Source organism: Solea solea, unplaced genomic scaffold, assembly GCF_958295425.1.
Source record: "Solea solea unplaced genomic scaffold, fSolSol10.1 scaffold_48, whole genome shotgun sequence".
In the NCBI taxonomy this organism is placed as follows: Eukaryota; Metazoa; Chordata; class Actinopteri; order Pleuronectiformes; family Soleidae; genus Solea; species Solea solea.
In genome coordinates, this window is record NW_026704104.1 from 24,050 (window position 1) to 40,787 (window position 16,738).

General features: G+C 52.1%; 33 non-coding genes across 33 annotated transcripts; 25 read left to right on the plus strand and 8 right to left on the minus strand.

Annotated features, from left to right (window-relative positions):
• Window positions 1-262: 262 nt before the first annotated feature.
• On the plus strand, window positions 263-426 carry LOC131451908 (U1 spliceosomal RNA). The gene has a single exon (XR_009236741.1). It is a non-coding gene; the product is annotated as a U1 spliceosomal RNA (small nuclear RNA).
• A 647-nt stretch (window positions 427-1,073) lies between these two features.
• LOC131452240 (U5 spliceosomal RNA) lies at window positions 1,074-1,186 on the plus strand. The gene has a single exon (XR_009237057.1). It is a non-coding gene; the product is annotated as a U5 spliceosomal RNA (small nuclear RNA).
• Window positions 1,187-1,365: 179 nt separating this feature from the next.
• Window positions 1,366-1,558, plus strand: LOC131452083 (U2 spliceosomal RNA). Its single transcript, XR_009236907.1, has one exon. It is a non-coding gene; the product is annotated as a U2 spliceosomal RNA (small nuclear RNA).
• A 167-nt stretch (window positions 1,559-1,725) lies between these two features.
• Window positions 1,726-1,844, minus strand: LOC131451831 (5S ribosomal RNA). The gene has a single exon (XR_009236668.1). It is a non-coding gene; the product is annotated as a 5S ribosomal RNA (ribosomal RNA).
• A 402-nt stretch (window positions 1,845-2,246) lies between these two features.
• Window positions 2,247-2,410, plus strand: LOC131452011 (U1 spliceosomal RNA). The gene has a single exon (XR_009236839.1). It is a non-coding gene; the product is annotated as a U1 spliceosomal RNA (small nuclear RNA).
• A 647-nt stretch (window positions 2,411-3,057) lies between these two features.
• LOC131452242 (U5 spliceosomal RNA) lies at window positions 3,058-3,170 on the plus strand. The gene has a single exon (XR_009237058.1). It is a non-coding gene; the product is annotated as a U5 spliceosomal RNA (small nuclear RNA).
• Window positions 3,171-3,349: 179 nt separating this feature from the next.
• LOC131452084 (U2 spliceosomal RNA) lies at window positions 3,350-3,542 on the plus strand. Its single transcript, XR_009236908.1, has one exon. It is a non-coding gene; the product is annotated as a U2 spliceosomal RNA (small nuclear RNA).
• Window positions 3,543-3,763: 221 nt separating this feature from the next.
• LOC131451896 (5S ribosomal RNA) lies at window positions 3,764-3,882 on the minus strand. The gene has a single exon (XR_009236731.1). It is a non-coding gene; the product is annotated as a 5S ribosomal RNA (ribosomal RNA).
• Window positions 3,883-4,284: 402 nt separating this feature from the next.
• On the plus strand, window positions 4,285-4,448 carry LOC131451969 (U1 spliceosomal RNA). The gene has a single exon (XR_009236799.1). It is a non-coding gene; the product is annotated as a U1 spliceosomal RNA (small nuclear RNA).
• A 647-nt stretch (window positions 4,449-5,095) lies between these two features.
• LOC131452243 (U5 spliceosomal RNA) lies at window positions 5,096-5,208 on the plus strand. The gene has a single exon (XR_009237059.1). It is a non-coding gene; the product is annotated as a U5 spliceosomal RNA (small nuclear RNA).
• Window positions 5,209-5,387: 179 nt separating this feature from the next.
• Window positions 5,388-5,580, plus strand: LOC131452210 (U2 spliceosomal RNA). Its single transcript, XR_009237028.1, has one exon. It is a non-coding gene; the product is annotated as a U2 spliceosomal RNA (small nuclear RNA).
• A 239-nt stretch (window positions 5,581-5,819) lies between these two features.
• Window positions 5,820-5,938, minus strand: LOC131451842 (5S ribosomal RNA). The gene has a single exon (XR_009236679.1). It is a non-coding gene; the product is annotated as a 5S ribosomal RNA (ribosomal RNA).
• A 402-nt stretch (window positions 5,939-6,340) lies between these two features.
• LOC131452061 (U1 spliceosomal RNA) lies at window positions 6,341-6,505 on the plus strand. Its single transcript, XR_009236886.1, has one exon. It is a non-coding gene; the product is annotated as a U1 spliceosomal RNA (small nuclear RNA).
• A 647-nt stretch (window positions 6,506-7,152) lies between these two features.
• Window positions 7,153-7,265, plus strand: LOC131452244 (U5 spliceosomal RNA). The gene has a single exon (XR_009237060.1). It is a non-coding gene; the product is annotated as a U5 spliceosomal RNA (small nuclear RNA).
• A 179-nt stretch (window positions 7,266-7,444) lies between these two features.
• Window positions 7,445-7,637, plus strand: LOC131452070 (U2 spliceosomal RNA). The gene has a single exon (XR_009236895.1). It is a non-coding gene; the product is annotated as a U2 spliceosomal RNA (small nuclear RNA).
• Window positions 7,638-7,768: 131 nt separating this feature from the next.
• On the minus strand, window positions 7,769-7,887 carry LOC131451854 (5S ribosomal RNA). The gene has a single exon (XR_009236690.1). It is a non-coding gene; the product is annotated as a 5S ribosomal RNA (ribosomal RNA).
• Window positions 7,888-8,289: 402 nt separating this feature from the next.
• LOC131451971 (U1 spliceosomal RNA) lies at window positions 8,290-8,453 on the plus strand. The gene has a single exon (XR_009236801.1). It is a non-coding gene; the product is annotated as a U1 spliceosomal RNA (small nuclear RNA).
• A 647-nt stretch (window positions 8,454-9,100) lies between these two features.
• Window positions 9,101-9,213, plus strand: LOC131452245 (U5 spliceosomal RNA). Its single transcript, XR_009237061.1, has one exon. It is a non-coding gene; the product is annotated as a U5 spliceosomal RNA (small nuclear RNA).
• Window positions 9,214-9,392: 179 nt separating this feature from the next.
• Window positions 9,393-9,585, plus strand: LOC131452085 (U2 spliceosomal RNA). Its single transcript, XR_009236909.1, has one exon. It is a non-coding gene; the product is annotated as a U2 spliceosomal RNA (small nuclear RNA).
• A 185-nt stretch (window positions 9,586-9,770) lies between these two features.
• LOC131451865 (5S ribosomal RNA) lies at window positions 9,771-9,889 on the minus strand. The gene has a single exon (XR_009236701.1). It is a non-coding gene; the product is annotated as a 5S ribosomal RNA (ribosomal RNA).
• A 402-nt stretch (window positions 9,890-10,291) lies between these two features.
• Window positions 10,292-10,455, plus strand: LOC131452012 (U1 spliceosomal RNA). The gene has a single exon (XR_009236840.1). It is a non-coding gene; the product is annotated as a U1 spliceosomal RNA (small nuclear RNA).
• A 647-nt stretch (window positions 10,456-11,102) lies between these two features.
• On the plus strand, window positions 11,103-11,215 carry LOC131452246 (U5 spliceosomal RNA). Its single transcript, XR_009237062.1, has one exon. It is a non-coding gene; the product is annotated as a U5 spliceosomal RNA (small nuclear RNA).
• A 179-nt stretch (window positions 11,216-11,394) lies between these two features.
• Window positions 11,395-11,587, plus strand: LOC131452086 (U2 spliceosomal RNA). Its single transcript, XR_009236910.1, has one exon. It is a non-coding gene; the product is annotated as a U2 spliceosomal RNA (small nuclear RNA).
• Window positions 11,588-11,736: 149 nt separating this feature from the next.
• LOC131451876 (5S ribosomal RNA) lies at window positions 11,737-11,855 on the minus strand. Its single transcript, XR_009236712.1, has one exon. It is a non-coding gene; the product is annotated as a 5S ribosomal RNA (ribosomal RNA).
• Window positions 11,856-12,257: 402 nt separating this feature from the next.
• Window positions 12,258-12,421, plus strand: LOC131451972 (U1 spliceosomal RNA). The gene has a single exon (XR_009236802.1). It is a non-coding gene; the product is annotated as a U1 spliceosomal RNA (small nuclear RNA).
• Window positions 12,422-13,068: 647 nt separating this feature from the next.
• On the plus strand, window positions 13,069-13,181 carry LOC131452247 (U5 spliceosomal RNA). Its single transcript, XR_009237063.1, has one exon. It is a non-coding gene; the product is annotated as a U5 spliceosomal RNA (small nuclear RNA).
• Window positions 13,182-13,360: 179 nt separating this feature from the next.
• LOC131452088 (U2 spliceosomal RNA) lies at window positions 13,361-13,553 on the plus strand. The gene has a single exon (XR_009236912.1). It is a non-coding gene; the product is annotated as a U2 spliceosomal RNA (small nuclear RNA).
• Window positions 13,554-13,738: 185 nt separating this feature from the next.
• Window positions 13,739-13,857, minus strand: LOC131451888 (5S ribosomal RNA). Its single transcript, XR_009236723.1, has one exon. It is a non-coding gene; the product is annotated as a 5S ribosomal RNA (ribosomal RNA).
• Window positions 13,858-14,259: 402 nt separating this feature from the next.
• LOC131452013 (U1 spliceosomal RNA) lies at window positions 14,260-14,423 on the plus strand. The gene has a single exon (XR_009236841.1). It is a non-coding gene; the product is annotated as a U1 spliceosomal RNA (small nuclear RNA).
• Window positions 14,424-15,070: 647 nt separating this feature from the next.
• Window positions 15,071-15,183, plus strand: LOC131452248 (U5 spliceosomal RNA). Its single transcript, XR_009237064.1, has one exon. It is a non-coding gene; the product is annotated as a U5 spliceosomal RNA (small nuclear RNA).
• A 179-nt stretch (window positions 15,184-15,362) lies between these two features.
• On the plus strand, window positions 15,363-15,555 carry LOC131452089 (U2 spliceosomal RNA). Its single transcript, XR_009236913.1, has one exon. It is a non-coding gene; the product is annotated as a U2 spliceosomal RNA (small nuclear RNA).
• A 239-nt stretch (window positions 15,556-15,794) lies between these two features.
• Window positions 15,795-15,913, minus strand: LOC131451899 (5S ribosomal RNA). The gene has a single exon (XR_009236734.1). It is a non-coding gene; the product is annotated as a 5S ribosomal RNA (ribosomal RNA).
• Window positions 15,914-16,315: 402 nt separating this feature from the next.
• On the plus strand, window positions 16,316-16,479 carry LOC131452014 (U1 spliceosomal RNA). Its single transcript, XR_009236842.1, has one exon. It is a non-coding gene; the product is annotated as a U1 spliceosomal RNA (small nuclear RNA).
• Window positions 16,480-16,738: the final 259 nt, after the last annotated feature.

The following is a 16,738-nucleotide window of genomic DNA, read 5'->3' on the forward strand; positions in this document are numbered from 1 at the left end:
AAGCTACACCGAGATGGGTAAGCTGCTGTTGGTGCCGTCAGGTGCAGTTGTTGCTGAATCGATAGGAAATGACAGCCAGGTATGCCAGTGAAAAGGTCGAGTGTTTCCTCTCCAATGTGTGCTGGAGGTTGAAGTTGAACACAGCACAGCCTTAACGAGCACCTGAGTCAAGGCATTGGACTCTGGGACTATCCATTTCCTGCACCATCAGCCAAAGAGCTGTGTCTGGGAACAGCCACCCAGTGCTGGGCAAGTACACCTCATACTTACCTGGCAGGGGAGATACCATGATCAAGAAGGTGGTTCACCCAGGGCGAGGCTCAGCCATTGCACTCTGGTTGTGCTGACCCCTGCAAATTCCCCAAACGTGGGAATCTTGACTGCATAATTTTTGCTAGTGGGGTACTGCGTCCGCGCTCTCCCCCGATGACGTAGTTGTAAGCAAAGGTCAGCCGCCCAAGGTTCCGCCTTGTGTGCCCATCTCCAGGCTTCTCACGTGCTCGCAGAGCGACGTCCCCAGTCTTTCCAAGTTGCTGGGAATGGGATGGTTGTGGGTGTTGTCTTTTAGCTCTAAGGAAATGTCATGCTCCCTTTCCCGGCTCTTTGTAGGTAGAACTGGATTGTTGGAGATGGATCCATGGCCATCATGCCAAGGGTTAATACTTTGGCGCTTGCTCCGTCCACTCCTGTACATTGACCTGATATTGAAGCGATGCCAGGAGCAGCTCACCATTTCAGAAGCCCGGAGGAGTTGGGAAACGGCCCGGCAGTTTGTACTGCTCGGTGTGACACAGAGCTGCTTTGCTCATGCACTCACATCTACCACTAAACCTTGGAGGTGTCCCCCGTGAGCGAGGAATGTGCCACAGCCTCAGCGGTTGATAGAAAACTGCAGCACACAACCAACGGTAAGAATGCGCTTCCAAACATGCAGTCAAATGTGGGCGGTTGATTGGCCGGCAAACCGAAAACGTTGAAGAAAGGCTGTCCCAAGGTGGCCGGCCGGGCCGACCGAGACTGTGGTGACTCTGGCGGATAGACTCCTTGGCTGCTCTCAAGGAGAGGGGCTATGTTGACTCTGGTTTTTCTTCAAAATGCTCAAGTCTTTCGCCTTTTACTAAAGACTTCCGTGGAGAGGAACGTCCAAGAGTTTAAGTTATTTTTGGTGGGCTTTGCTGTATGGCTGCGCCCTTTGAGTGTGTCAAATGTCAAGCAGCTGTCCGTCACGGCTCAGAGGTGCACTTAGATCACCTGGGGGTGGAGGTGAGCAGCAGCAGCCTTTGTTATGCGCACTTCAGAAACACGGCACCACAACAAGTAACTTGTGCGCCAAGATCTTGAGTTGGCCCCAGACACTGGTGGGCCATCGCTTCTCGGCCTTTTGGCTAAGATCAAGTGTAGTATCTGTTCTTATCAGTTTAATATCTGATATGTCCTCTATATGGGGATTAAATATTAAATGCATTTTTGAGCATTGGGCGGTGAAACCTTGGGCTTGCTCTCTTCACTCCTTGCATTGACCTGGTATTGCAGTGCCACCAGGAACGGTGCACCGTTCTCTTTTTTTCTGTGAAAACCAAAGCAAGGCTGAAACTGGAAGGACATTAACGTGTGCCCGTGCGTCAACGTAATTGCAAGCCCACGTTTCTTGTAAGGAAGCAGCAGTGTAAAAGCGTGCTGCAGTGTAAAAGCGTGCTGCAGTGTAAAAGCGTGCTGCAGTGTAAAAGCTTACAGCACCTGGTATTCCCAGGCGGTCTCCCATCCAAGTACTAACCAGGCCCGACCCTGCTTAGCTTCCGAGATCAGACGAGATCGGGCGTGCTCAGGGTGGTGTGGCCGTAAGCCGACGGGCAGGTGACACAGACTCCTTTTATAGACCAGGCAAGGCCCCCTGCTCGTGGAGGGGCTCAAAAGGCAGCCTTCCGAACACACTGCACTTGAGCCTTTATCGCCACTACCTGCTACACTCTATTCCAGTATTAGGAAGCTACACCGAGATGGGTAAGCTGCTGTTGGTGCCGTCAGGTGCAGTTGTTGCTGAATCGATAGGAAATGACAGCCAGGTATGCCAGTGAAAAGGTCGAGTGTTTCCTCTCCAATGTGTGCTGGAGGTTGAAGTTGAACACAGCACAGCCTTAACGAGCACCTGAGTCAAGGCATTGGACTCTGGGACTATCCATTTCCTGCACCATCAGCCAAAGAGCTGTGTCTGGGAACAGCCACCCAGTGCTGGGCAAGTACACCTCATACTTACCTGGCAGGGGAGATACCATGATCAAGAAGGTGCTTCACCCAGGGCGAGGCTCAGCCATTGCACTCTGGTTGTGCTGACCCCTGCAAATTCCCCAAACGTGGGAATCTTGACTGCATAATTTTTGCTAGTGGGGTACTGCGTCCGCGCTCTCCCCCGTTGACGTAGTTGTAAGCAAAGGTCAGCCGCCCAAGGTTCCGCCTTGTGTGCCCATCTCCAGGCTTCTCACGTGCTCGCAGAGCGACGTCCCCAGTCTTTCCAAGTTGCTGGGAATGGGATGGTTGTGGGTGTTGTCTTTTAGCTCTAAGGAAATGTCATGCTCCCTTTCCCGGCTCTTTGTAGGTAGAACTGGATTGTTGGAGATGGATCCATGGCCATCATGCCAAGGGTTAATACTTTGGCGCTTGCTCCGTCCACTCCTGTACATTGACCTGATATTGAAGCGATGCCAGGAGCAGCTCACCATTTCAGAAGCCCGGAGGAGTTGGGAAACGGCCCGGCAGTTTGTACTGCTCGGTGTGACACAGAGCTGCTTTGCTCATGCACTCACATCTACCACTAAACCTTGGAGGTGTCCCCCGTGAGCGAGGAATGTGCCACAGCCTCAGCGGTTGATAGAAAACTGCAGCACACAACCAACGGTAAGAATGCGCTTCCAAACATGCAGTCAAATGTGGGCGGTTGATTGGCCGGCAAACCGAAAAAGTTGAAGAAAGGCTGTCCCAAGGTGGCCGGCCGGGCCGACCGAGACTGTGGTGACTCTGGCGGATAGACTCCTTGGCTGCTCTCAAGGAGAGGGGCTATGTTGACTCTGGTTTTTCTTCAAAATGCTCAAGTCTTTCGCCTTTTACTAAAGACTTCCGTGGAGAGGAACGTCCAAGAGTTTAAGTTATTTTTGGTGGGCTTTGCTGTATGGCTGCGCCCTTTGAGTGTGTCAAATGTCAAGCAGCTGTCCGTCACGGCTCAGAGGTGCACTTAGATCACCTGGGGGTGGAGGTGAGCAGCAGCAGCCTTTGTTATGCGCACTTCAGAAACACGGCACCACAACAAGTAACTTGTGCGCCAAGATCTTGAGTTGGCCCCAGACACTGGTGGGCCATCGCTTCTCGGCCTTTTGGCTAAGATCAAGTGTAGTATCTGTTCTTATCAGTTTAATATCTGATATGTCCTCTATATGGGGATTAAATATTAAATGCATTTTTGAGCATTGGGCGGTGAAACCTTGGGCTTGCTCTCTTCACTCCTTGCATTGACCTGGTATTGCAGTGCCACCAGGAACGGTGCACCGTTCTCTTTTTTTCTGTGAAAACCAAAGCAAGGCTGAAACTGGAAGAACATTAATGTGTGCCAGTGCGTCAACGTAATTGCAAGCCCACGTTTCTTGTAAGGAAGCAGCAGTGTAAAAGCGTGCTGCAGTGTAAAAGCGTGCTGCAGTGTAAAAGCGTGCTGCAGTGTAAAAGCGTGCTGCAGTGTAAAAGCGTGCTGCAGTGTAAAAGCGTGCTGCAGTGTAAAAGCTTACAGCACCTGGTATTCCCAGGCGGTCTCCCATCCAAGTACTAACCAGGCCGGACCCTGCTTAGCTTCCGAGATCAGACGAGATCGGGCGTGCTCAGGGTGGTGTGGCCGTAAGCCGACGGGCAGGTGACACAGACTCCTTTTATAGACCAGGCAAGGCCCCCTGCTCGTGGAGGGGCTCAAAAGGCAGCCTTCCGAACACACTGCACTTGAGCCTTTATCGCCACTACCTGCTACACTCTATTCCAGTATTAGGAAGCTACACCGAGATGGGTAAGCTGCTGTTGGTGCCGTCAGGTGCAGTTGTTGCTGAATCGATAGGAAATGACAGCCAGGTATGCCAGTGAAAAGGTCGAGTGTTTCCTCTCCAATGTGTGCTGGAGGTTGAAGTTGAACACAGCACAGCCTTAACGAGCACCTGAGTCAAGGCATTGGACTCTGGGACTATCCATTTCCTGCACCATCAGCCAAAGAGCTGTGTCTGGGAACAGCCACCCAGTGCTGGGCAAGTACACCTCATACTTACCTGGCAGGGGAGATACCATGATCAAGAAGGTGGTTCACCCAGGGCGAGGCTCAGCCATTGCACTCTGGTTGTGCTGACCCCTGCAAATTCCCCAAACGTGGGAATCTTGACTGCATATTTTTTGCTAGTGGGGTACTGCGTCCGCGCTCTCCCCCGATGACGTAGTTGTAAGCAAAGGTCAGCCGCCCAAGGTTCCGCCTTGTGTGCCCATCTCCAGGCTTCTCACGTGCTCGCAGAGCGACGTCCCCAGTCTTTCCAAGTTGCTGGGAATGGGATGGTTGTGGGTGTTGTCTTTTAGCTCTAAGGAAATGTCATGCTCCCTTTCCCGGCTCTTTGTAGGTAGAACTGGATTGTTGGAGATGGATCCATGGCCATCATGCCAAGGGTTAATACTTTGGCGCTTGCTCCGTCCACTCCTGTACATTGACCTGATATTGAAGCGATGCCAGGAGCAGCTCACCATTTCAGAAGCCCGGAGGAGTTGGGAAACGGCCCGGCAGTTTGTACTGCTCGGTGTGACACAGAGCTGCTTTGCTCATGCACTCACATCTACCACTAAACCTTGGAGGTGTCCCCCGTGAGCGAGGAATGTGCCACAGCCTCAGCGGTTGATAGAAAACTGCAGCACACAACCAACGGTAAGAATGCGCTTCCAAACATGCAGTCAAATGTGGGCGGTTGATTGGCCGGCAAACCGAAAACGTTGAAGAAAGGCTGTCCCAAGGTGGCCGGCCGGGCCGACCGAGACTGTGGTGACTCTGGCGGATAGACTCCTTGGCTGCTCTCAAGGAGAGGGGCTATGTTGACTCTGGTTTTTCTTCAAAATGCTCAAGTCTTTCGCCTTTTACTAAAGACTTCCGTGGAGAGGAACGTCCAAGAGTTTAAGTTATTTTTGGTGGGCTTTGCTGTATGGCTGCGCCCTTTGAGTGTGTCAAATGTCAAGCAGCTGTCCGTCACGGCTCAGAGGTGCACTTAGATCACCTGGGGGTGGAGGTGAGCAGCAGCAGCCTTTGTTATGCGCACTTCAGAAACACGGCACCACAACAAGTAACTTGTGCGCCAAGATCTTGAGTTGGCCCCAGACACTGGTGGGCCATCGCTTCTCGGCCTTTTGGCTAAGATTAAGTGTAGTATCTGTTCTTATCAGTTTAATATCTGATATGTCCTCTATATGGGGATTAAATATTAAATGCATTTTTGAGCATTGGGCGGTGAAACCTTGGGCTTGCTCTCTTCACTCCTTGCATTGACCTGGTATTGCAGTGCCACCAGGAACGGTGCACCGTTCTCTTTTTTTCTGTGAAAACCAAAGCAAGGCTGAAACTGGAAGGACATTAACGTGTGCCCGTGCGTCAACGTAATTGCAAGCCCACGTTTCTTGTAAGGAAGCAGCAGTGTAAAAGCGTGCTGCAGTGTAAAAGCGTGCTGCAGTGTAAAAGCGTGCTGCAGTGTAAAAGCGTGCTGCAGTGTAAAAGCGTGCTGCAGTGTAAAAGCGTGCTGCAGTGTAAAAGCGTGCTGCAGTGTAAAAGCTTACAGCACCTGGTATTCCCAGGCGGTCTCCCATCCAAGTACTAACCAGGCCCGACCCTGCTTAGCTTCCGAGATCAGACGAGATCGGGCGTGCTCAGGGTGGTGTGGCCGTAAGCCGACGGGCAGGTGACACAGACTCCTTTTATAGACCAGGCAAGGCCCCCTGCTCGTGGAGGGGCTCAAAAGGCAGCCTTCCGAACACACTGCACTTGAGCCTTTATCGCCACTACCTGCTACACTCTATTCCAGTATTAGGAAGCTACACCGAGATGGGTAAGCTGCTGTTGGTGCCGTCAGGTGCAGTTGTTGCTGAATCGATAGGAAATGACAGCCAGGTATGCCAGTGAAAAGGTCGAGTGTTTCCTCTCCAATGTGTGCTGGAGGTTGAAGTTGAACACAGCACAGCCTTAACGAGCACCTGAGTCAAGGCATTGGACTCTGGGACTATCCATTTCCTGCACCATCAGCCAAAGAGCTGTGTCTGGGAACAGCCACCCAGTGCTGGGCAAGTACACCTCATACTTACCTGGCAGGGGAGATACCATGATCAAGAAGGTGCTTCACCCAGGGCGAGGCTCAGCCATTGCACTCTGGTTGTGCTGACCCCTGCAAATTCCCCAAACGTGGGAATCTTGACTGCATAATTTTTGCTAGTGGGTTTACTGCGTCCGCGCTCTCCCCCGATGACGTAGTTGTAAGCAAAGGTCAGCCGCCCAAGGTTCCGCCTTGTGTGCCCATCTCCAGGCTTCTCACGTGCTCGCAGAGCGACGTCCCCAGTCTTTCCAAGTTGCTGGGAATGGGATGGTTGTGGGTGTTGTCTTTTAGCTCTAAGGAAATGTCATGCTCCCTTTCCCGGCTCTTTGTAGGTAGAACTGGATTGTTGGAGATGGATCCATGGCCATCATGCCAAGGGTTAATACTTTGGCGCTTGCTCCGTCCACTCCTGTACATTGACCTGATATTGAAGCGATGCCAGGAGCAGCTCACCATTTCAGAAGCCCGGAGGAGTTGGGAAACGGCCCGGCAGTTTGTACTGCTCGGTGTGACACAGAGCTGCTTTGCTCATGCACTCACATCTACCACTAAACCTTGGAGGTGTCCCCCGTGAGCGAGGAATGTGCCACAGCCTCAGCGGTTGATAGAAAACTGCAGCACACAACCAACGGTAAGAATGCGCTTCCAAACATGCAGTCAAATGTGGGCGGTTGATTGGCCGGCAAACCGAAAACGTTGAAGAAAGGCTGTCCCAAGGTGGCCGGCCGGGCCGACCGAGACTGTGGTGACTCTGGCGGATAGACTCCTTGGCTGCTCTCAAGGAGAGGGGCTATGTTGACTCTGGTTTTTCTTCAAAATGCTCAAGTCTTTCGCCTTTTACTAAAGACTTCCGTGGAGAGGAACGTCCAAGAGTTTAAGTTATTTTTGGTGGGCTTTGCTGTATGGCTGCGCCCTTTGAGTGTGTCAAATGTCAAGCAGCTGTCCGTCACGGCTCAGAGGTGCACTTAGATCACCTGGGGGTGGAGGTGAGCAGCAGCAGCCTTTGTTATGCGCACTTCAGAAACACGGCACCACAACAAGTAACTTGTGCGCCAAGATCTTGAGTTGGCCCCAGACACTGGTGGGCCATCGCTTCTCGGCCTTTTGGCTAAGATCAAGTGTAGTATCTGTTCTTATCAGTTTAATATCTGATATGTCCTCTATATGGGGATTAAATATTAAATACATTTTTGAGCATTGGGCGGTGAAACCTTGGGCTTGCTCTCTTCACTCCTTGCATTGACCTGGTATTGCAGTGCCACCAGGAACGGTGCACCGTTCTCTTTTTTTCTGTGAAAACCAAAGCAAGGCTGAAACTGGAAGGACATTAACGTGTGCCCGTGCGTCAACGTAATTGCAAGCCCACGTTTCTTGTAAGGAAGCAGCAGTGTAAAAGCGTGCTGCAGTGTAAAAGCTTACAGCACCTGGTATTCCCAGGCGGTCTCCCATCCAAGTACTAACCAGGCCCGACCCTGCTTAGCTTCCGAGATCAGACGAGATCGGGCGTGCTCAGGGTGGTGTGGCCGTAAGCCGACGGGCAGGTGACACAGACTCCTTTTATAGACCAGGCAAGGCCCCCTGCTCGTGGAGGGGCTCAAAAGGCAGCCTTCCGAACACACTGCACTTGAGCCTTTATCGCCACTACCTGCTACACTCTATTCCAGTATTAGGAAGCTACACCGAGATGGGTAAGCTGCTGTTGGTGCCGTCAGGTGCAGTTGTTGCTGAATCGATATGAAATGACAGCCAGGTATGCCAGTGAAAAGGTCGAGTGTTTCCTCTCCAATGTGTGCTGGAGGTTGAAGTTGAACACAGCACAGCCTTAACGAGCACCTGAGTCAAGGCATTGGACTCTGGGACTATCCATTTCCTGCACCATCAGCCAAAGAGCTGTGTCTGGGAACAGCCACCCAGTGCTGGGCAAGTACACCTCATACTTACCTGGCAGGGGAGATACCATGATCAAGAAGGTGGTTCACCCAGGGCGAGGCTCAGCCATTGCACTCTGGTTGTGCTGACCCCTGCAAATTCCCCAAACGTGGGAATCTTGACTGCATATTTTTTGCTAGTGGGGTACTGCGTCCGCGCTCTCCCCCGATGACGTAGTTGTAAGCAAAGGTCAGCCGCCCAAGGTTCCGCCTTGTGTGCCCATCTCCAGGCTTCTCACGTGCTCGCAGAGCGACGTCCCCAGTCTTTCCAAGTTGCTGGGAATGGGATGGTTGTGGGTGTTGTCTTTTAGCTCTAAGGAAATGTCATGCTCCCTTTCCCGGCTCTTTGTAGGTAGAACTGGATTGTTGGAGATGGATCCATGGCCATCATGCCAAGGGTTAATACTTTGGCGCTTGCTCCGTCCACTCCTGTACATTGACCTGATATTGAAGCGATGCCAGGAGCAGCTCACCATTTCAGAAGCCCTGAGGAGTTGGGAAACGGCCCGGCAGTTTGTACTGCTCGGTGTGACACAGAGCTGCTTTGCTCATGCACTCACATCTACCACTAAACCTTGGAGGTGTCCCCCGTGAGCGAGGAATGTGCCACAGCCTCAGCGGTTGATAGAAAACTGCAGCACACAACCAACGGTAAGAATGCGCTTCCAAACATGCAGTCAAATGTGGGCGGTTGATTGGCCGGCAAACCGAAAACGTTGAAGAAAGGCTGTCCCAAGGTGGCCGGCCGGGCCGACCGAGACTGTGGTGACTCTGGCGGATAGACTCCTTGGCTGCTCTCAAGGAGAGGGGCTATGTTGACTCTGGTTTTTCTTCAAAATGCTCAAGTCTTTCGCCTTTTACTAAAGACTTCCGTGGAGAGGAACGTCCAAGAGTTTAAGTTATTTTTGGTGGGCTTTGCTGTATGGCTGCGCCCTTTGAGTGTGTCAAATGTCAAGCAGCTGTCCGTCACGGCTCAGAGGTGCACTTAGATCACCTGGGGGTGGAGGTGAGCAGCAGCAGCCTTTGTTATGCGCACTTCAGAAACACGGCACCACAACAAGTAACTTGTGCGCCAAGATCTTGAGTTGGCCCCAGACACTGGTGGGCCATCGCTTCTCGGCCTTTTGGCTAAGATCAAGTGTAGTATCTGTTCTTATCAGTTTAATATCTGATATGTCCTCTATATGGGGATTAAATATTAAATGCATTTTTGAGCATTGGGCGGTGAAACCTTGGGCTTGCTCTCTTCACTCCTTGCATTGACCTGGTATTGCAGTGCCACCAGGAACGGTGCACCGTTCTCTTTTTTTCTGTGAAAACCAAAGCAAGGCTGAAACTGGAAGGACATTAACGTGTGCCCGTGCGTCAACGTAATTGCAAGCCCACGTTTCTTGTAAGGAAGCAGCAGTGTAAAAGCGTGCTGCAGTGTAAAAGCGTGCTGCAGTGTAAAAGCGTGCTGCAGTGTAAAAGCGTGCTGCAGTGTAAAAGCTTACAGCACCTGGTATTCCCAGGCGGTCTCCCATCCAAGTACTAACCAGGCCCGACCCTGCTTAGCTTCCGAGATCAGACGAGATCGGGCGTGCTCAGGGTGGTGTGGCCGTAAGCCGACGGGCAGGTGACACAGACTCCTTTTATAGACCAGGCAAGGCCCCCTGCTCGTGGAGGGGCTCAAAAGGCAGCCTTCCGAACACACTGCACTTGAGCCTTTATCGCCACTACCTGCTACACTCTATTCCAGTATTAGGAAGCTACACCGAGATGGGTAAGCTGCTGTTGGTGCCGTCAGGTGCAGTTGTTGCTGAATCGATAGGAAATGACAGCCAGGTATGCCAGTGAAAAGGTCGAGTGTTTCCTCTCCAATGTGTGCTGGAGGTTGAAGTTGAACACAGCACAGCCTTAACGAGCACCTGAGTCAAGGCATTGGACTCTGGGACTATCCATTTCCTGCACCATCAGCCAAAGAGCTGTGTCTGGGAACAGCCACCCAGTGCTGGGCAAGTACACCTCATACTTACCTGGCAGGGGAGATACCATGATCAAGAAGGTGCTTCACCCAGGGCGAGGCTCAGCCATTGCACTCTGGTTGTGCTGACCCCTGCAAATTCCCCAAACGTGGGAATCTTGACTGCATAATTTTTGCTAGTGGGGTACTGCGTCCGCGCTCTCCCCCGTTGACGTAGTTGTAAGCAAAGGTCAGCCGCCCAAGGTTCCGCCTTGTGTGCCCATCTCCAGGCTTCTCACGTGCTCGCAGAGCGACGTCCCCAGTCTTTCCAAGTTGCTGGGAATGGGATGGTTGTGGGTGTTGTCTTTTAGCTCTAAGGAAATGTCATGCTCCCTTTCCCGGCTCTTTGTAGGTAGAACTGGATTGTTGGAGATGGATCCATGGCCATCATGCCAAGGGTTAATACTTTGGCGCTTGCTCCGTCCACTCCTGTACATTGACCTGATATTGAAGCGATGCCAGGAGCAGCTCACCATTTCAGAAGCCCTGAGGAGTTGGGAAACGGCCCGGCAGTTTGTACTGCTCGGTGTGACACAGAGCTGCTTTGCTCATGCACTCACATCTACCACTAAACCTTGGAGGTGTCCCCCGTGAGCGAGGAATGTGCCACAGCCTCAGCGGTTGATAGAAAACTGCAGCACACAACCAACGGTAAGAATGCGCTTCCAAACATGCAGTCAAATGTGGGCGGTTGATTGGCCGGCAAACCGAAAACGTTGAAGAAAGGCTGTCCCAAGGTGGCCGGCCGGGCCGACCGAGACTGTGGTGACTCTGGCGGATAGACTCCTTGGCTGCTCTCAAGGAGAGGGGCTATGTTGACTCTGGTTTTTCTTCAAAATGCTCAAGTCTTTCGCCTTTTACTAAAGACTTCCGTGGAGAGGAACGTCCAAGAGTTTAAGTTATTTTTGGTGGGCTTTGCTGTATGGCTGCGCCCTTTGAGTGTGTCAAATGTCAAGCAGCTGTCCGTCACGGCTCAGAGGTGCACTTAGATCACCTGGGGGTGGAGGTGAGCAGCAGCAGCCTTTGTTATGCGCACTTCAGAAACACGGCACCACAACAAGTAACTTGTGCGCCAAGATCTTGAGTTGGCCCCAGACACTGGTGGGCCATCGCTTCTCGGCCTTTTGGCTAAGATCAAGTGTAGTATCTGTTCTTATCAGTTTAATATCTGATATGTCCTCTATATGGGGATTAAATATTAAATGCATTTTTGAGCATTGGGCGGTGAAACCTTGGGCTTGCTCTCTTCACTCCTTGCATTGACCTGGTATTGCAGTGCCACCAGGAACGGTGCACCGTTCTCTTTTTTTCTGTGAAAACCAAAGCAAGGCTGAAACTGGAAGGACATTAACGTGTGCCCGTGCGTCAACGTAATTGCAAGCCCACGTTTCTTGTAAGGAAGCAGCAGTGTAAAAGCGTGCTGCAGTGTAAAAGCGTGCTGCAGTGTAAAAGCTTACAGCACCTGGTATTCCCAGGCGGTCTCCCATCCAAGTACTAACCAGGCCCGACCCTGCTTAGCTTCCGAGATCAGACGAGATCGGGCGTGCTCAGGGTGGTGTGGCCGTAAGCCGACGGGCAGGTGACACAGACTCCTTTTATAGACCAGGCAAGGCCCCCTGCTCGTGGAGGGGCTCAAAAGGCAGCCTTCCGAACACACTGCACTTGAGCCTTTATCGCCACTACCTGCTACACTCTATTCCAGTATTAGGAAGCTACACCGAGATGGGTAAGCTGCTGTTGGTGCCGTCAGGTGCAGTTGTTGCTGAATCGATAGGAAATGACAGCCAGGTATGCCAGTGAAAAGGTCGAGTGTTTCCTCTCCAATGTGTGCTGGAGGTTGAAGTTGAACACAGCACAGCCTTAACGAGCACCTGAGTCAAGGCATTGGACTCTGGGACTATCCATTTCCTGCACCATCAGCCAAAGAGCTGTGTCTGGGAACAGCCACCCAGTGCTGGGCAAGTACACCTCATACTTACCTGGCAGGGGAGATACCATGATCAAGAAGGTGGTTCACCCAGGGCGAGGCTCAGCCATTGCACTCTGGTTGTGCTGACCCCTGCAAATTCCCCAAACGTGGGAATCTTGACTGCATATTTTTTGCTAGTGGGGTACTGCGTCCGCGCTCTCCCCCGATGACGTAGTTGTAAGCAAAGGTCAGCCGCCCAAGGTTCCGCCTTGTGTGCCCATCTCCAGGCTTCTCACGTGCTCGCAGAGCGACGTCCCCAGTCTTTCCAAGTTGCTGGGAATGGGATGGTTGTGGGTGTTGTCTTTTAGCTCTAAGGAAATGTCATGCTCCCTTTCCCGGCTCTTTGTAGGTAGAACTGGATTGTTGGAGATGGATCCATGGCCATCATGCCAAGGGTTAATACTTTGGCGCTTGCTCCGTCCACTCCTGTACATTGACCTGATATTGAAGCGATGCCAGGAGCAGCTCACCATTTCAGAAGCCCTGAGGAGTTGGGAAACGGCCCGGCAGTTTGTACTGCTCGGTGTGACACAGAGCTGCTTTGCTCATGCACTCACATCTACCACTAAACCTTGGAGGTGTCCCCCGTGAGCGAGGAATGTGCCACAGCCTCAGCGGTTGATAGAAAACTGCAGCACACAACCAACGGTAAGAATGCGCTTCCAAACATGCAGTCAAATGTGGGCGGTTGATTGGCCGGCAAACCGAAAACGTTGAAGAAAGGCTGTCCCAAGGTGGCCGGCCGGGCCGACCGAGACTGTGGTGACTCTGGCGGATAGACTCCTTGGCTGCTCTCAAGGAGAGGGGCTATGTTGACTCTGGTTTTTCTTCAAAATGCTCAAGTCTTTCGCCTTTTACTAAAGACTTCCGTGGAGAGGAACGTCCAAGAGTTTAAGTTATTTTTGGTGGGCTTTGCTGTATGGCTGCGCCCTTTGAGTGTGTCAAATGTCAAGCAGCTGTCCGTCACGGCTCAGAGGTGCACTTAGATCACCTGGGGGTGGAGGTGAGCAGCAGCAGCCTTTGTTATGCGCACTTCAGAAACACGGCACCACAACAAGTAACTTGTGCGCCAAGATCTTGAGTTGGCCCCAGACACTGGTGGGCCATCGCTTCTCGGCCTTTTGGCTAAGATCAAGTGTAGTATCTGTTCTTATCAGTTTAATATCTGATATGTCCTCTATATGGGGATTAAATATTAAATGCATTTTTGAGCATTGGGCGGTGAAACCTTGGGCTTGCTCTCTTCACTCCTTGCATTGACCTGGTATTGCAGTGCCACCAGGAACGGTGCACCGTTCTCTTTTTTTCTGTGAAAACCAAAGCAAGGCTGAAACTGGAAGGACATTAACGTGTGCCCGTGCGTCAACGTAATTGCAAGCCCACGTTTCTTGTAAGGAAGCAGCAGTGTAAAAGCGTGCTGCAGTGTAAAAGCGTGCTGCAGTGTAAAAGCGTGCTGCAGTGTAAAAGCGTGCTGCAGTGTAAAAGCTTACAGCACCTGGTATTCCCAGGCGGTCTCCCATCCAAGTACTAACCAGGCCCGACCCTGCTTAGCTTCCGAGATCAGACGAGATCGGGCGTGCTCAGGGTGGTGTGGCCGTAAGCCGACGGGCAGGTGACACAGACTCCTTTTATAGACCAGGCAAGGCCCCCTGCTCGTGGAGGGGCTCAAAAGGCAGCCTTCCGAACACACTGCACTTGAGCCTTTATCGCCACTACCTGCTACACTCTATTCCAGTATTAGGAAGCTACACCGAGATGGGTAAGCTGCTGTTGGTGCCGTCAGGTGCAGTTGTTGCTGAATCGATAGGAAATGACAGCCAGGTATGCCAGTGAAAAGGTCGAGTGTTTCCGCTCCAATGTGTGCTGGAGGTTGAAGTTGAACACAGCACAGCCTTAACGAGCACCTGAGTCAAGGCATTGGACTCTGGGACTATCCATTTCCTGCACCATCAGCCAAAGAGCTGTGTCTGGGAACAGCCACCCAGTGCTGGGCAAGTACACCTCATACTTACCTGGCAGGGGAGATACCATGATCAAGAAGGTGCTTCACCCAGGGCGAGGCTCAGCCATTGCACTCTGGTTGTGCTGACCCCTGCAAATTCCCCAAACGTGGGAATCTTGACTGCATAATTTTTGCTAGTGGGGTACTGCGTCCGCGCTCTCCCCCGTTGACGTAGTTGTAAGCAAAGGTCAGCCGCCCAAGGTTCCGCCTTGTGTGCCCATCTCCAGGCTTCTCACGTGCTCGCAGAGCGACGTCCCCAGTCTTTCCAAGTTGCTGGGAATGGGATGGTTGTGGGTGTTGTCTTTTAGCTCTAAGGAAATGTCATGCTCCCTTTCCCGGCTCTTTGTAGGTAGAACTGGATTGTTGGAGATGGATCCATGGCCATCATGCCAAGGGTTAATACTTTGGCGCTTGCTCCGTCCACTCCTGTACATTGACCTGATATTGAAGCGATGCCAGGAGCAGCTCACCATTTCAGAAGCCCGGAGGAGTTGGGAAACGGCCCGGCAGTTTGTACTGCTCGGTGTGACACAGAGCTGCTTTGCTCATGCACTCACATCTACCACTAAACCTTGGAGGTGTCCCCCGTGAGCGAGGAATGTGCCACAGCCTCAGCGGTTGATAGAAAACTGCAGCACACAACCAACGGTAAGAATGCGCTTCCAAACATGCAGTCAAATGTGGGCGGTTGATTGGCCGGCAAACCGAAAACGTTGAAGAAAGGCTGTCCCAAGGTGGCCGGCCGGGCCGACCGAGACTGTGGTGACTCTGGCGGATAGACTCCTTGGCTGCTCTCAAGGAGAGGGGCTATGTTGACTCTGGTTTTTCTTCAAAATGCTCAAGTCTTTCGCCTTTTACTAAAGACTTCCGTGGAGAGGAACGTCCAAGAGTTTAAGTTATTTTTGGTGGGCTTTGCTGTATGGCTGCGCCCTTTGAGTGTGTCAAATGTCAAGCAGCTGTCCGTCACGGCTCAGAGGTGCACTTAGATCACCTGGGGGTGGAGGTGAGCAGCAGCAGCCTTTGTTATGCGCACTTCAGAAACACGGCACCACAACAAGTAACTTGTGCGCCAAGATCTTGAGTTGGCCCCAGACACTGGTGGGCCATCGCTTCTCGGCCTTTTGGCTAAGATCAAGTGTAGTATCTGTTCTTATCAGTTTAATATCTGATATGTCCTCTATATGGGGATTAAATATTAAATGCATTTTTGAGCATTGGGCGGTGAAACCTTGGGCTTGCTCTCTTCACTCCTTGCATTGACCTGGTATTGCAGTGCCACCAGGAACGGTGCACCGTTCTCTTTTTTTCTGTGAAAACCAAAGCAAGGCTGAAACTGGAAGGACATTAACGTGTGCCCGTGCGTCAACGTAATTGCAAGCCCACGTTTCTTGTAAGGAAGCAGCAGTGTAAAAGCGTGCTGCAGTGTAAAAGCGTGCTGCAGTGTAAAAGCGTGCTGCAGTGTAAAAGCGTGCTGCAGTGTAAAAGCGTGCTGCAGTGTAAAAGCGTGCTGCAGTGTAAAAGCGTGCTGCAGTGTAAAAGCTTACAGCACCTGGTATTCCCAGGCGGTCTCCCATCCAAGTACTAACCAGGCCCGACCCTGCTTAGCTTCCGAGATCAGACGAGATCGGGCGTGCTCAGGGTGGTGTGGCCGTAAGCCGACGGGCAGGTGACACAGACTCCTTTTATAGACCAGGCAAGGCCCCCTGCTCGTGGAGGGGCTCAAAAGGCAGCCTTCCGAACACACTGCACTTGAGCCTTTATCGCCACTACCTGCTACACTCTATTCCAGTATTAGGAAGCTACACCGAGATGGGTAAGCTGCTGTTGGTGCCGTCAGGTGCAGTTGTTGCTGAATCGATAGGAAATGACAGCCAGGTATGCCAGTGAAAAGGTCGAGTGTTTCCTCTCCAATGTGTGCTGGAGGTTGAAGTTGAACACAGCACAGCCTTAACGAGCACCTGAGTCAAGGCATTGGACTCTGGGACTATCCATTTCCTGCACCATCAGCCAAAGAGCTGTGTCTGGGAACAGCCACCCAGTGCTGGGCAAGTACACCTCATACTTACCTGGCAGGGGAGATACCATGATCAAGAAGGTGCTTCACCCAGGGCGAGGCTCAGCCATTGCACTCTGGTTGTGCTGACCCCTGCAAATTCCCCAAACGTGGGAATCTTGACTGCATAATTTTTGCTAGTGGGGTACTGCGTCCGCGCTCTCCCCCGTTGACGTAGTTGTAAGCAAAGGTCAGCCGCCCAAGGTTCCGCCTTGTGTGCCCATCTCCAGGCTTCTCACGTGCTCGCAGAGCGACGTCCCCAGTCTTTCCAAGTTGCTGGGAATGGGATGGTTGTGGGTGTTGTCTTTTAGCTCTAAGGAAATGTCATGCTCCCTTTCCCGGCTCTTTGTAGGTAGAACTGGATTGTTGGAGATGGATCCATGGCCATCATGCCAAGGGTTAATACTTTGGCGCTTGCTCCGTCCACT